The 17230-nt window shown below is 46.2% G+C and overlaps 1 long non-coding RNA gene across 1 annotated transcript in view; it reads left to right on the forward strand.

The window, feature by feature from the left end:
* Window positions 1-16814, forward strand: part of LOC138498609 (uncharacterized) — a 108461-nt gene extending 91647 nt beyond the window's left edge. Inside the window, exons 2-3 of the long non-coding RNA XR_011278781.1 lie at window positions 13596-13749; window positions 15870-16814. This is a non-coding gene — a long non-coding RNA (uncharacterized lncRNA). The remainder of the gene's footprint in view (window positions 1-13595; window positions 13750-15869) is intronic.
* Window positions 16815-17230: the final 416 nt, after the last annotated feature.

The following is a 17230-nucleotide window of genomic DNA, read 5'->3' on the forward strand; positions in this document are numbered from 1 at the left end:
GCAATCTTGGGCAACACGTTGTATGGTAAGAGGTGGCCAGACAGCCGGAAGTGGAAATGTGTTGAGGTTGCTAAAATGATTGGTCTTACTGTGTTTAAAAGCAGATATTTGCTTTCGGGCAAAACATGTTCCAGGTGTCCTCAATAATATGGCTGATGCTTTGTCCTGTTTTAAAATGCAGGAGTACCATCGATGGTTGCCTGGGGAGGACCTAGCAATGGCGAATTTCCCTGAGGCTCTTTGGGAGCTGGGTGCCTGGAATTAGCATCCCTGATAAATGCATCGGTATCAGGGAAGACAAAGAGGGCATATGAGAAAGCATTAATGGAATTCAGGGACTTCTGAGCGGGGAAGGCCTTGTTGACATTTTCTACAAACATGCCGCAAGGCGATTTTTGGGTCACTTGCATGCTGGGGGGTGGGGCGGTCGGTGACAGTAGGGGTAGCCAAAACAAAGATGGTAGCCATTGGTTTCTTTGCGGGCCTAGAAGGAAGGCCCCCGTCTTCCACTGATTTTGCAATTAAAAAGGCATTAACCCGTTTGAGAAATGCAGTGGCACTGGAGGGGGGCAGGGGGGGTTAGGGCAGGGGGGGGGGGGATGGGGGATAGTAGGAGACCTCTGGACCTAGAGCAGAGGGCAACAATGGTGCAGGTACTGGAGCAAATCTATCGGGATATCTGGGAAAGGACGCTGTTCAGAGCAGTTTTCATGGCAGCGTTCTTTGGGGCTTTCAGGGTCGGGGAACTGATGGGGAGTTCCATGACCGATTTTCTAGGAGGCTTGTCCAGGGATGATTTATCATTCAAGGCAGGGGCCATGGCACACATTTTTTTGAGGAAGTCTAAACCGAACAGGAGAGTAAATGGCCCAGGGTGACTATGATGGCACATACGATGGTGAACATCTGCTCGATAGGAGGGCAACGGGATACCTAGGGTGCAGGGGTAACCTGGTGGGCCCGTTGTCCTTGCAAGTGGATGGGGCATGCCTATCCAGGTGCCAGTTCAGGAAGATCTTTGAGAAAGCTTTGAAGGTCTCTGGGATAGAGGGGATGGGTTTTGCCCCACATTCTTTCAGAATTGGGACAGCCATTACTGCTGCAGGTTATGGGTACGTGGGAAGGGAAATTAAAGGCATTGGAGCAGTGGAAATCACACGCTTGTAAGGGATACATTCAACCACACCTCCTGCATTAAAGGGGAAACAGAGGAGAATGGGGGCGATCAGGGCTCAGATGATGAAATAACAAATTAAAAAAATAAATTAATAAAATGTACACACTGTGATATTTTCTAAATGCACTGTCTTTTCTGTCTCTTTGAGGAAGGAGACAGAGAAGCCAGTGTTATAGGTCATGGAGCACTTGTTCGTGTGGAGAATGGAGCAGAGGGTGCGAGAAAGACAGTGGTTGCTGTCCAAGGTGGCGGCCATGGACATTCACTGGATTTGTTGTGGAGGATTGCAAGTGTGCTAGGTGCCTTCATTTGTGGAAGGACAGGTGAGGAGGTGGCTGTCAAGCCCTGGGTTGGTAAATGTGCACATTGCGGGTAATGATCTGATGAGATTGGGCAGAAAGGAGCACATCAAACATTTGACTTCGTTGTTTGCCTGATTTGGTCGGATATGCCCAGGGGCATTGCTCGCTTGGTCTCAGATCAATCCCAGACTGTCCTGGGGGAGCCATGGGTCAGCGCACCCAATGAGCATGTCAGCACCATCAGCCTGTGGGGTCTGCATATCATCAGGAACGACCTATTCAGGTGTGATGAATCAACTTCTGGGGCACAAATCAGTCCCACATGTCTAGTACACCAGAAGATATCCAAATAGATTGGAACCACAAATAAATTATAAATATTACAATAGACATTTCTAGCACAATACAAAATACAACCCTCCCTGTAAAGAAACACAGAGGACAGACAGTTTCACGAAGGAAAGGGATGCACTCTGGAGACTGACAGGAGGGTAGTCGGTAAGGCAATCCGCCTTAACTGTTCAAGGTTATTTGGTTTCAGCACCAAGGAAGCAGGGGGTTATAAATGTCACTAGGGGCCTTCGGAGAAGGACCAGGGGGACAGAACCCCAATGTACCTGGTGCTTGAGATGATCTTGATGCTCGACAGCTTAGAGTCGGTTCCAGGACGCTTTGCAGCTCCTTCAACAGAGTTCAAGAAGGGAGACAGCTGCGGGTATCAGGCAGCAGGCAGTTCAGCAAGCAAGGCTGGACGGACACCTGCAGGCTTGCCTACACGGTGGCTCGGGGTGAAGAATCATTGTCTCTGTGCTTGTTGGTGGATCTGGACGCTGGGCGAGGCTTCTTCAATGGCTTTAGTGACTGCGGCGTGACAACAGTCAGTGATGCAGCCGGTCATGGTTCAAAGGCTCAACTGTCTCAAAAAATCCTTAAAGATGGATGCTGGTTGATGCTTGTTGTGGCACTCCTCCTAGCTTCTTCGCAGGGCTTGTGTCGTCCTTTAAGGTGGATGGCCCAAAGCTGAGGAGAGTGTTGGCAGGCATCTAACTTGTCCTTTGTTCAGAGACTCTCTAGAAGTTCCCGCCTAGGAAGCTTGCTGGCAGAACCTAGCAGGGCATGCAGTGTGCTCGGTGGGTGCCGGTTCTGGAGTTGCTGGATGTGCCCTGTGAGTCTGGGATCTACCTCTGTTACCTGGGAGATGTTTAGGGGGGGAATCTTACTTCCCTATTCGAAATCCTGGCCATCCTTCACTGGCAGAAGCTGTAAGGCAGACTGCACCTTCAGCCAGGGTCCAAGTGAGTCCTTCTTCTTGCTCCTTTCAAAGTCATCGAATTATCTGCTAAGTGAGGGGCCCAGCCCTCTTTTAAAGCCAAATGGGCCTCAGTGATTGGTGCAGGCTAAGCCTACCTTAATGAACCAATCCTGGGTCCCCACCAACAATCTTCTGTTATGTGTGAGGTCATAACCAGAGTGCTGTGCAACAGGAAATGTAAGCGGTGACAACATGTACTACCAGGTCCCACCCATCTTCCTGTCTGTTGTGGATCAAAGTGTGTCTCTGGTTAATTGATTTCTATGTGACTCCCGATCAAAGTGCAGGTCTCCCTTGGAGTTTGTGGTGAGAACAGACTTTTTGTCTCCATCAATTCACATACTTCCTCCCTCTGAAAAGGGGATCCCTACAGGGGTTGCCTAATGTAAACAGTTGTCCCAGACATGACATTCACTGGCCGTTTTACAGAGGGGATGGGAGCTGGCTTCAGGTTGAAACATTGCATATCAAATAGGTGTTAGTTTCCTGTCCCTTGTGTTAGTTCTGTGAACAGGCCTCTTCGTAGGCCTGCCTTCATTCAACTCATCAGTATGCGCTGCCACCACACAGAACTTTGACAATAGAACAGGGCAGATCCATGGAACCTTTGATATTTAGTTAGGCTGGACATAGCAGTAGGAAGGTGTTGCCATCCCCTTCCTGAGATGCCTTGATGTACCCGTGGCTGTCACATTCTGACAAAATGTGATAGGGTGGACTTCGTCTGTAGGTTGTGTCCCCCAGGAGTATATGTGATTATGTGTTTGTTTAGCAGCGAGCATAGGAAAATGTATGCAGATTAGCCCCACACATTTTCTGAGGTTGATCTCCCATCATTCTATTTCTTACAAAATTTCAAAAAAGCCCAGATGAGCGCATACGCTTTGTATGGATGGTTGAATTCCTCACATGCCCCCCAGCGTCAACATGTGAACCACCACCCTACCGAAGGTCTGGTTCATCATGAAGGTGAAAGTAACCAGCTCAGGCCATCTGCATTTCCATGCGGCTAGCCTGACTTGTGCTGGATGTCCATATATAATCCCTATAGGGATGGCCAAACGCATAAGCTTTGGGTTCTCCCCTTGCATGGCTATTAACCATCACAGAGGCTGGTGGTCTGTCTGGATCGTAAAGCGAGAACCAAAGATGTAGGGTTTCAGCTTCTTTATGGCCCACATGACTGCATACACCTCCTTTTCTATGACAGCTCGCTTCCTTTCACTTTTTTTCAAAAGCCGGCTAATGTAGGCGACAGGTTGCTCTACCCCTTCAGAGTGCAGCTGCGCTAACACTGCTCCAATCCCAAAATCACAGGCGTCTGTCTGGATAATGAACTCCTGACCATAGTCTGGTACTTCCAGAACTGGGGCCCTGCACAATCCATCCTCTAAATCCTGAAAGGAGGTTTGACAGGAGGGGGTCCAAGTTACCTTTTTTGGCGTTTTCTCGCAGGTTACATCACTCACAGGCATGGCAATGGTCCCATACCCTCTGATGAATGACCAGAGACCTAAAGAGGCTCTCACCTGCGTCTTTGTGTGGGGATGTCCCAATCCTTCACAGCCTATACCTTTGCTTCCAGAGGTTGTTTCTTACCGCTACTGGCCAGGTGGCCTAGGTAAGTCACTGTGTCCTGCACCATCTGGCACTTCCTGGCCTTGACAATCAGACCTGCATTCTGCAGCACCTGAAGCACTTGTTTCAGGTGGGATAAATGATGCTCTCACATGTGGCTGAAGACAGCAATGTCTTCTAAATAGGCGACACTTATGTTTTCCAGACCCGCCAAAACCTGGTTAACCAACTGTCGAAAAGTGTCAGGGGCATTCTACAATCCGAAGGGCATCACAGTGAACTGATAATGTCCTTCCGGGGTGAAATTGTTGACCTCTCTCTTGCACCATCTGTAAAGCCGACCTGCCAATATCCCACTTTAAGGTCAAAAGTACTCATGTACTTGGCAGCACCACGCTTGTCAATGAGCTCATCTGCCCGAGGAATGGGGTGAGCATCTGTCTTTGTGACAGAATTGAGCCCCTGTAGTCCACATAAAAGCAAACTTCAGTCTTCCCACCACTGGGTCTTTTTAAGGACCAGTACCACTGGGCTAGCCCTATCACTCCAAGGGAGAGCATCTTGGAAATGTCCTCCTTGATGGTGTCACTGACCTTATTGGACATCCGGTCAATCCTACTCTTCACCGGCTTACTTCCTCCTGGGGTCCACATTATGGATGTGCCAATCTGCATGACGGGAAGTCAAAGATAACAGACCAGCAAACTGTCCCAGTAAATAGTGACAGTCGGTCAGTTGTTGTTCTGACAGGTCTGTTGCAAGGTCAACACCTTCAACTGACCCATCTGTGGCTTCAGTGTGCAGGAGGTCTGGGAGTGGTTCGGTCTCCTCCTCATTCATTCTCCCCATCAGTCACTAATGCCGTGACCAAGTAATCCTGGATATAATGGGGTTTTAGCCAGTTGACGTGAAAGATCATGCACATCTGTTTAGGTCCTTTCACTTCAATGAGATCATTCACCTCACTGACCTTTTCTAGCACACAGTAAGGCCCGGTCCACTTGTCCTGAAGGGCACTGTGTTTAACAGACTCCATAATCCACACCAACTGGCCTGGAGAATAGACTGTCACTGTGGCATTCTGGTTGTGCCAGTGCTTCCTCTGCTCCTGATTGGCCTTTAGGTTCTTTGTTGTCTGTTCCATGTACTTTGCCATTCTAGACTGAAGGCTGAGTACATAGTCCACCACATCTCGTGTAGGGGATGAGGGTTTGCTTTCCCATCCCTCTTCCACTAGACTGAGGGGACCTCATACAGGTGTCCAAACCGAAGCTCAATGGGGCTAAACACTGCTCCATTCTGTGGCATCTCCCTGTAGGCAAACATAGGGCATGGCAAGAGAATATCCCATTTTCTCCTTAGGTGCTCTTCCAAGCCACCTATCATGCATTTCAGGGTCTTGCTGAACCACTCTACAAGCCCATTTGTTTGTGGATGGAAGGATGTAGAGAACCTATAGGTCACTCCACACTCTTCCCACATGGCCTTCATATATGTTGATATGAAGTTTGATCGCCTGTCAGAAATGACTTGCTTGGGGTATCCAAGATGGGAGAATATCCCAATCACAGCCTTCACAACCACTGGGGCTTTTATGGTATTTTGTGGCATGGTCTACAACCACAAAGATATATCTGTTCCCTGAGCTGGTTTGAGGATCCACAGGACCCACAATATCCATGCCTATTCTCTCAAAGGTCCACCCAACAATGGGTAGTGGAATTAAGGGGGCCTTTGTGGCTCCACCTGACTTGCCAGAAGCTTGACAAGTTCGGCAGGACTGGACAACTTTCTTAACCTTTACGCCGAACTGCACTCAGTAAAAGTACACAGACAACCAGTCTGTTGACTTAGTCACTCCCAAGTGACCCGCTAAAGGAAGTTGGTGAGCCAAATCCAAAAGGAACTTTATGTAGCATTGGGGATTCAAAAGCTTTCTGGTACCCTCACCCTCAGAATATTTTGGGTGACTATACAAGAGTCCATTCTCCCAGTCCACTTTGAACAGTCCAGTGACCTCGCCCTTTGCCTGCTCCTCCACCTGCTTCCACAGGCCTGCCAGGGTGGGACACTCTTTCTGGGCTGTGAAGAAGTCAGCTTGACTGGGGCCACAGCTGATGCAAACTCATCCAGCTAGGGCAAGCCCTTCAGATCTGCACCCACCTGGTCCTCCCCCTCAGGTTTGTTCACTGCGCCTTCGCTGCACCAGGCAACTCTGAAGTGACTGAGTCCCCTGCTACCAAACTAGGGTCCTCAGTGGCTACTAGCCCCTCTTCTGCAGGAGTAGGTGATTCAGTAGTCTGTGGAACTTCCAACAAGCCCTCTGGAAGCACTCCAGGTCCTAAGGCTCTCAGAGTGTTCAATCTGGCACTCTCCTTGGCCCTCAATCAGGTTGCCACTGTTACTATTTCGGGATCAGGTAGATCATTACCCAATAGACATGGGACAGGATGGAGACTTTCACCACTACATGACGCTGGGTTGTTTCACCTCGCCAGCTGAACTCTACTATTGACAAGGGGCACTTACTTTTTCCATCAAACCCACTGATGCACAAATCAGGCGCATCAATATACTGGCCTGGCTGTACCCACTGCCGGATGACAGTAGTGACGCTAGCTGCGTTGTCTCAGACCGCAGGGGTTTTGTGTCCATTTACATGCACATGTTTGAGATAGAGTTCAGTATTATTGGGAACTGGGATTTCTTCTGGAGACCCCGTACAGTTTCTACTAAGTGTAACCAATCCACATTCAGCCACTCCCTGGACTAGTGTCAAGTCCTCCTCTAAGAGGCCCATAATAATATAATGATGGCCTCTTCTACGAGTCCAACATTCACTATGGCTTGCTTGGGTAAGCCCTTGCAAGCAGGATCCCCTTTCCTATGGCCCAGCCACTTTCACATGAAACAACCTTTGGGTGGTGAGAACAACGGTGTCCCAATCTTAGAAGTGCCTGCGAGCTTCTGTTCAGTGTGCACGGCTGAACTAGAGTTTTGGGATTTCCGTTTGTTCTTTTGGGGACCAGACTTCGAATAGGATTGGGTTGAGTCTTTGTCCTTCCCATCGGTGTTAACTTTGTTGCCGCTGATTTCTCTTCCGGTTTGGGTGTGCTCGCCTGAGCCTTTTTCAGGACTCGAGTACTCACAAACCTGTTGGCAGCCTTTGCAAGCTCACTAGGGTCTGTGATAGTCTTTTTCACAAGATGCTGGTGTAGGTCAACATCACAATTTTTCAATACATGCTCATACGCAATCGAATTGTACATCCCCTTAAATGTGTCAACTTTGTTACTGGGCACCCACCCGCTCAGATATTTCAACAAGTGTTTGAACGCTTCAAATGTCTGTTCACTATTCTTTCCAAGCTCTCTGAAGCTCTTGAGATACTGTTCTGGCATTTTACAGAACTTCCTGAGGAGGGCTGCCTTCATGCTCTCATAAACCGGCCTTTTCTGAGGAGTTAACTGAAGAACTAAGAAGCCTTCTTAGACTCACTAATCATACTAGAAAAATCATTGAAGACTATGCAGAGGTCACATGACCCTTGGTCCATTTATTAAATGACGGGGTCAGGTGGGAGTGGGATCCATAACAATCTGAGGCAGTAAAACAACTTAAGAGAAGCCTTTCCCAAGCGCCTTGTTTGGCTTACCCATAAAGAACAAGGAGTTCTTCTTAGAGACTCTGTTCTCAAATACCTGCTTAACGGCAGCATTATACCAAAAGCACGACAAGGTAAACAAAGTAATCTTGTACATGAGCAAGTCTTTGTCCTCTGTGGAGGAAAGATTCAATTAGTGTGAAACTGTCAGGAATAGGAGGCATGCTGTGCACTCTGTATCTAGTAGTTTGCCATACCGGAATAAAACACTAACCAGTTCCCAGATTCGAGGGGCTGCCAGTCAGGGGGTGTGTTCCATACACATGCCATTCACAACACGCTGGCGGCTGCCCTGGAGACGTTATGCATCGTTCCGGGTTCGTTGTCATGGCAGCAGAAGATAAATGCCACCCAGCTCACGTGACGCAGAGTCCATCCTCCCAGTCCACGTTGAACAGTCCAGGGTCCTCGCCATTTGCCTGCTCCTCCACCTGCTTCCACAGGCCCGCCAGGGTGGGACACTCTTTCTGGGCTGTGAAGAAGTCAGCTTGTCTGGGGCCGCAGCTGATGCAAACTCATCCAGCTAGGGCAAGCCCTTCAGATCTGCACCCACCTGGTCCTCCCCCTCAGGTTTGTTTGCTGCGCCTTCGCTGCACCAGGCAACTCTGAAGTAACAGATTCCCCTGCTACCAAAGAAGGGTCCTCAGTGGCTACTAGCCCCTCTTCTGCAGGAGTAGGTGATTCAGTAGTCTGTGGAACTTCCAACAAGCCCTCCGGAAGCACTCCAGGCCCTAAGGCTCTCAGAGTGTTCAATCTGGCACTCTCTTTGGCCCTCAATCAGGTAGCCACTGCGACTATTTCAGGATCAGGAAGATCAGTACCCAACAGACATGGGACAGGATGGAGTCTTTCACCACTACATGGTGCTGGGTTGTTTCACCTCGCCAGCTGAACTCTACTATTGCCAAGGGGCACTTACTCTTTCCATCAAACCCACTGATGCACAAATCAGGTGCATCAATATACTGGCCTGGCTGTACCCACTGCCGGATGACAGTAGTGGCACTAGCTTTGTTGTCTCAGACGGCAGGGGTTTTGTGTCCATTTACAGGCACATGTTTGAGATAGAGTTCAGTATTATTGGGAACTGGGATTTCTTCTGGAGACCTGCTCCAGTTTCCGCTCAGTGTAACCAATCCACATTCAGCCACTCCCTGGACTAGTGGCAAGTCCTCTAAGAGGCCCATAATAATATAATGATGGCCTCTTCTACGAGTCCAACAGTCACTATGCCTTGCTTGGGTAAGCCCTTGCCAGCAGGATCCCCTTTCCTATGGCCCAGCCACTTTCACATGAAACAACCTTTGGGTGGTGAGAACATGGGTGTCCCAATCTTAGAAGTGCCTGCGATCTTCTTTTCAGTGTGCACGGCTGAACTAGAGTTTTGGGATTTCCGTTTGTTCTTTTGGGGACCAGACTTCGAATAGGATTGGGTTGGGTCTTTGTCCTTCCCACCGGTGTTAACTTTTTTGTCCGCCGATTTCTCTTCCGGTTTGGGTGTGCTTGCCTGAGCCTTTTTCTGGACTCGAGTACTCACAAACCTGTTGGCAGCCTTTGCAAGCTCACTAGGGTCTGTGATAGTCTTTTTCACAAGATGCTGGTGTAGGTCAACATCACAATTTTTCAATACATGCTCACACGCAATCAAATTGTACATCCCCTCAAATGTGTAAACTTTGTTACTGGGCACCCACCCACTCAGATATTTCAACAAGTGCTTGAACACTTCAAATGTCTGTTCACTATTCTTTCCAAGCTCTCTGAAGCTCTTGAGATACTGTTCTGGTATTTTACAGAACTTCCTGAGGAGGGCTGCCTTCATGCTCTCAGAAACTGGCCTTTCCTGAGGAGTTAACTGAAGAACTAAGAAGCCTTCTTAGACTCACTAATCAGACTAGAAAAATCATTGAAGACTATGCAGAAGTCACATGACCCTTGGTCCATTTATTAAATGACTGGGTGAGGTGGGAGTGGGATCCATAACAATCTGAGGCAGTAAAACAACTTAAGAGAAGCCTTTCCCAACCGCCTTGTTTGGCTTACCCATAAAGAACAAGGAGTTCTTCTTGGAGACTGTGTTCTCAAATACCTGCTTAACGGCAGTATTATACCAAAAGCACGACAAGGTAAACAAAGTAATCTTGTACACGAGCAAGTCTTTGTCCTCTGTGGAGGAAAGATTCAATTAGTGTGAAACTGTCAGGAATAGGAGGCATGCTGTGCACTCTGTACCTAGTAGGTTGCCATACCGGAATAAAACACTAACCAGTCCCAGATTTTAGGGGCTGCCAGTCAGGGGGCGTGTTCCATTCACATGCCTTTTCACAACACGCTGGTGGCTGCCCTGGAGATGTTATGCATCGTTCTGGGTTTGTTGTCATGGCAGCAGAAGATAAATGCCACCCCGCTCACGTGACGCACAGTCACATGATTCCAAGTAAATAAGGACCGCCTCTACCATGCCTCGGCACTTCTGATTTAAGTGGCTTTACCTTCTCGTTCCTTGCACATTGTCTTTCTTGATTCTATTGTTCATTGATCTCGGCATTCCTGTTCCACGGACTTCGCCTGCTCTCCCCTTTGTACAAATCTGCCTGCTCTGCTACCAGGTCCTTCGCTTGTTTCACAGACTTCACCTGCTCTGCCCCTGTGTACTACTCCACCCGCTCTGCTACCAGGACTTTTGCTTATTACACAGACTTTGACTGCTCTGCCCTTTTTGTGCAACGCCGCCCGCTCATCTACCAGGAATTCAGCCTGTTTCACGGACTTCACCTGCTTTGCTCTTGCCATATGCTGCCTGCTCTGCTTTGAGGACTTCAGCTTGCTTCACAGATCTTCAATCAATCCATTTACTAACCTCACGGATAGTTCCGATTTCCCAGCACTTGGACTAGAGACGCTACGCATTATTAGTACTGTTAGACATCCGCGTACCGTCGGAAATAGGGAACTGCTGTACTTGGATTTATATCATTGCAGGCATCCTCGTGCCATCAAGATAGGCTTAGGACCCTCTGGACTTCCAAGACATTCCTCTCCGGTTCCTCTATGGGTAAGAGAACTCTCATTCCTGAATCACTCTGGTATCACTTGTATAATCTCTGCATTCATAGTGGGGGCTCTTGTTGTTTCAGGGTTGTCCTTTCCATGCTGAATCCCACACCGGTGCACTAGCCATCTTACCCATGCTACCCAGTCCTCCTTCAGGGGTCGATACTTCCTCTTACAGAGGTGGGTTAGTTACTTGTGGGTTCTTGGGGTTGACTTACCGAGGAAGAGTGAACTAATTGTTGTTTACTTTTCCAAACAGGTGTGTCATGGGTGTTGTGTCCTGCCTTCCGACTGTTTGATCCCTCTGTGTGTTGTCGCCTTGCAGCAGAGGGCTACAACAGTAGGCAGGATTTGTCAGCTACAAATCTCCACATCTCTTGAATAGAGCTCGCTCACCGAAGTAACACCGGAGAGGAGGTGAGCCTAACAGAAAAGCCACTCCTGGCAACGGTGTGGGTATTGAAGAATTACCACCCGTTCAGCCAGATGGAGCACATCATAGTTAAGACTCCTCACCAGCCCTTGCAATATCTCCAAAGTGACCGAATCCGAAGAGGGAATGTGAGTAATTCCAGAATTACTTCCTGGATTCTGTCCATCCAAGGCTTTCCTGTGGAGGTCAGATATGGCCAAAACAAAGTCGACTGGTGCAAGGTTTGGCTGGCTTGCATGACTGTGCTCAAGAAAACTGTCTTCAGGACGAACATCTAAAGACCAAGGACAATATGGAGGCGTACCTTACTTCCCCACACAAAATCTATGAGGAAGACACGTGCCAGGGGATACCCACAGTTTATGTAGATGGGTGCACCTACCATGTTGATAATCATGGGGGAAAAAGAACTAGTTCCTGCCATTGGGGATGCCTGGGTGAATGATGCCACAGAGCCCTCTGCTGGGCACAAAATAGGTCCCAGAAGTAGTCAGGTGGCAGAGTTGATGGCGGTACATGAAGATGTCCTCACTGCTGTGCAGCACCAACAGAACTGGTCATAATCATGGATTCAGATTATGTCAGGAATGGGTTTGTGGAGCACATGATTAATTGGAAAAATCTAGGCATGCTGTGTGCGAATAACAAACCACTCATGCACAGGAAATTAATCCAAGCAATTGATGATCTGGTCACCTCTAATGAGATGACCATCTATTGGAAAAAGATCTGGGGTCATTCCAAAATAGAGGGACCAGACAAAGCTGGAAATGACTTGGCTGAATCCGTGTACCGGGAAATCCAGGTCACTGTTGTCACCAGGTCCCAAACACATGCCGAAAATGAACTCTGCCCAGTGGAGTAAAGAAACCTCAGATCCTGATTTGATTATTGCACAAAAAGACGACCCGATTATTGGGAAATATTATTGACATTTGCAAAACCCTGTGAACTTTACTCTGACAGAATCCGATTATATCGCGAAAGAGGATCTACAGGTGTTGATGAAGTTTTCCAAAATGTTCCGAATCCAAGATGGTTTATCGGTATGGAGATCCATGTCTGGATGTGACCAGTGTTTGGTACCTACCTCATTCCGAAGACTGATGTTAAGTCACACCCATGATGCAGCCCCTGCCGGTCATAGGGGGTTTCATACAACCATAGAAATCTTGTGAGAGGTTGCATACTGGCCACAAATGGGTAAGGACCTTGACCCAAACTGAAAGGGGTGTCTCAGTTTCAGCCAAGTTCTCTCACACACAGAGCTCCCCTACAGAAAAGGGGAATGACACTGCCTTGGTTAGATTTGCAAGTCAGGTCTACACCATCTTCTGTGACAGAAATGTCTCCATTCAAGCTCATGAGTGGACGAAAAATAGTGCTACCTCAACATCTGCTCTACAGAACTCAAGACCAGACCCTAATCAGCGAGTCCACGACCCATGAGTATATAGAAAATGTATGAAAACACCTTCAGCATGCTTTTGCTTACTCTCAGCAAAATTTAGAAAAGTCGGCAGAGGGGATGAAAACCCACTATGTTTTAAAGACCACCAAGAAAGAGTATGAAGTAGGAGACGGGGTCTACCTGTACAATTTCCATAGGAACCAGACCAAAGAGCAGAAGTTCCTCCTCTCTTGGCACAGTGCTCTTGAAATTGTCGACAAAATCTCAACTGTCACCTATAAGATCCACATCCCTAAAGGAGAACAGATGGAAGAGAAATGGGTTCATATCAATCAGTTGAAAAGCTGTCATCACAAACAGACTTTGCGACTGATTGAAGAACCCAGTGAGGGTCTAGCCAAAAACCATCTGAAGAATAAAAGTAAAGAATGGGAACCCGGGTGGAGAAAATCACATATTTACATCGAGTGAAACAACTTGTACTTATCAGGAATGTACCAAAAGTAATGATCATGTTCTGAATTATATACGTCAAGTGAAAAGTAATGTGTAACTGGTTGTTTTGTTAATTTGTATGTCGATCATACTGGAGAAATTAGTACTGTATGAAATACTTAACCTCTCTTTTTTTCTCGGCCGATTAAATAACTTCTTGCCTCTACAGGCCGAAGGTGGATCTACTGGAAAGGGAGGGGTCCAGGACCAAAACCCAAACTCCAAAAAGAGTGGAGTGCAGACCAGATCACTACTCCCTTAGGACAAGGAAAACAGTGGATGTGCCATGATGGAGATACGCCAGAGGTCTGGAACTAGTCATGGTGAGTCATTCCTTATTCCATAGATTTGAGTCTGAGACATATTGTGACACCAGGAAACATAAACCCCACTCTCTCTTTGCTCTTCTCTCCGTCTCACTGGAATCATCGAAACAGGAGGGGGGTACCTGAGGAGTGAAATATAGCTGCTGCACACCAGAAATAAAGAGGCCAGACTGATTGTAAAGTCCCATTGAAGTCTGAAGCCAGCACAGAAATAGTGATGTCCGACATGTGGCCTATTGAACTAAAGACAGGCCTAAATCTCAAATGATTGAGACATATGCTGGGAAGTTCAAAAGTGCGAAGATATGCACAGTGCATATCAGCAAGGAAAAGAAAGACATGTGGCTGACAATGCTGTTTTACTAAATCCATGGAAAGCTACATTTTTTACTTATAGAGACAGATAACTGTGTGTACATTATCTTCAATGCAATACCAGATTGTTCTCCAGTAATTTCAATTGAAACAAAACTTCTTGCAATTATAAGAAATTAAAGAACTTCCTTTTTCATCATCCAAATTAAGGTTGTGGGGTGAAATGCAGCCCCTGAATTCCAGAAATAAAGAACCTCAAAGTAATTTTGGTAGTCCCATTGAAGTGTAAGGTCAGCACCGAAATGGTGATGTCAGACATGATGCCTATTGAACCAAAAACAGGCCTAAATCTCAAAGGAAAGAAAGTGGGCTTGAATCTCAAAAGTGTAAATTTATGTGCCTTGCATTTCAGCAAGAAAAAGCAAGACATGTGGCTGACAATCCTGTTTTACTTAATACATGGAGAGCTGCATATTTACTTAATGAGACTGATAACAGTTTGTATATTATCTTCAATGTAATACCAGATTGTGCTCCAGTCATCTGAAGTGAATCCTAGCTCACTGAAATTATAAGAACTATAAGAACCTCCTTTTTCCTCATTAAAATGACAGTATGCTAAGGGAAGTGCTCACTAGACTTTCAGAGTTTGGACACTGTTTTCTCATCTAACTGCCCTGTATATATGGACAATCCACAAGTGATATTCATGTATTTTGCAACTGTGAGATTAAAGTATGTTACACATGGATATAAGGCCCAGGTGTCTTATAAAATGTAATGTAAAATGTATTGTGTGTGAGTTTAAAAGACATTGCTTGCAGACTTTTACATGCAGCCGGTCATTTCTCCTAAAGATGAAACTTAACCTCCAAGACCTTTCCTCTGCTGATGATCTTGGAGAGGGAGGTCTGGTTGTCAACCATCAATCAAGGCCATTGATTAGAAATAAAGAAATACAGTGCCTTGATTTAAACCTAAGGCTATATCTGTTCTTTCAGTAGAAGTGACCTTAAGGTCACAATTCCCTTAAAATGTCCATTAGAGTTGCAGCCAGGGCCATTACAGGACTTAAAAGAAGAGGCGAAGATAAACATGAGCCAGCCTCTGGCTGAAAACATGCTCAGGGGAAAATGAAACAAAGTGAATAAAGAAAAAAATGGTGTTTAGTTAATAGAAAAATACATATTATTGCATAAAAGGGGCAGCGTATATGCCACAATGGTTATTCCAGACTTGTATTAAAGGTGACAGTAGCCCTCTTTGAGTTGTATGTGATAAACATAACTAAAGTTATTAATGAAAATTTGATTTGGGCCTTCCCTTGATTCCAAGAGATTTGAAAGTTGGTGTGAGGGTGAAGGATACAATTAACATGGGAACTGTAAAGTGGCATATTTTTCACTAATAAGGCTCCTGAATAAATGAAGAAAAACCATATTTCTGCATAGGAAGGGCATACCGACTTCAGATTGGCATCATCTGATTTGCCTTAAAATGTAGTTCTTAAAAAATATATCCGTTCATGTAAAGATTTTTATAATTAGGGTACTTCCATGTTGGTAGATTTGCAGAGTCTAAACAGGCCGAACCCACATCACAGTTTGGGATGACAAAGCTTTCTCCTCCCACAGCTTTCCCAACTCACACCCGTCATCTTCTTGTCCTATTCGAACACAGGTGGGAGGTGGGTAGAGAAAACCAACCAATCCCTTTTGTGGGAATCATGACAATTTTGTGATGTCATTTGCCTTATAAGTAAACCAGTTTGCATCAGAACTGAGCTTTTCCACTTATTGCAGGATGAAAAGTGCTGCTGAACTCATGCAAGAAACACCCAAGCAGAGAGGCCCCAAACCTTGCATTGGAGGCAGGGACCAGGAGACATTGCTGTTGACTGGGGCCCCTTGGAGGAGCCAGAGGGGACTATCCTGTACTGACACCATTACTGTCCCAGAGGTGCCCTGCTATCGCCTGATGTCCATTACAAGGCCTCTGCTATAAGTATAGCTATCCACAAAGCCATAGATTGTGTGTAGGCCCTGCATTTTTCAAATATTGCTCTAGTTATTTACCTATAGCAAAATATACTGTTTGTCTGTGTAGGTCCTTAGCATATTTAATTCAAGTAAATCAATTAATTCCCCTATAGAAATCACAGGATGTGTTTTGTCGACATTCAAAACTAACAAGCTCTTCCCAATGTGTTTTGAGCCGGTATAGACATAAAGATGTACCAAAAGAATGAATCACAAAGCCCTGTTCCATGTGAGTGTGCAGAGTGCAAAACGAAAATGCCCTTTTGTTTCCATTGTGCTCTGACCTAAACCACAAAGCCCTGCCTTTTCTTTTTATGTGCAACAATACTATTTTTCCCATTGCTTTTCTTTCCCTCATAATGCATCTGAGGTAATAAATAAAAAAAACTATGTTGCGCCTTGGTTGCCTTTTTCTAAAAGGTGCATTTTATCAGAATCCCAAAATGATTTTCCCATTGTGTTCCCACTCTCTGCCACTAGCATTCAATTCAATGTGGTCAAGTCTAATTGATGTTTTGAGGGTGGGGGTTGCCTGAAGAAAAGTATTATAACCAAATCAGCAATCACTGTGTGTTTTGAATTGTTCTTTTGCTGTATTGGTGGTTGATTTGAAAAGAAAGCTGCAGGAAATTGTGACTACATATATCAGTATTATTTCTGATTTGTTGCGATTACGGAAGTCATTTCTGTTCTTGTGTTGCCACAGCATTGGTGGCTGATGTTAGTCTATTTGTCAAATTTGGCTTAAATAAAATAAATAAATCAATATTCTAACTACATGCTGGCCTGATTCCTAGTCCATTGTGGCACCGGGTATTTGCTGGGTTTGGGTGCAAGACGGGTTGGAGGACTTACCAAAGGGGACCTTAAACAATAATGAGTTGGGGGGGGAGTAACTCCCTGAGTTGAGTGTGAGTGTGACTGCGTAATAAACCACAACAAAACTGGGGGCTTGTGCCGAGATTAGTAGAGAGTTTCCACTCGTGACAGTGCTGTAGTAGCAGACTATTCATTTAGGAGCAATTCAATTTCAGTGGATGGAAAGTTGTATTGCGTTGTGAAGGCGCTATTCAGACTTGTACCCTGGGTTTCATGGCGGTGTATAGATAAAACAGTGTTGATTT

This window comes from Ambystoma mexicanum, chromosome 5q, assembly GCF_040938575.1.
Source record: "Ambystoma mexicanum isolate Mex_15411 chromosome 5q, UKY_AmexF1_1, whole genome shotgun sequence".
NCBI classification, from domain to species: domain Eukaryota; kingdom Metazoa; phylum Chordata; class Amphibia; order Caudata; family Ambystomatidae; genus Ambystoma; species Ambystoma mexicanum.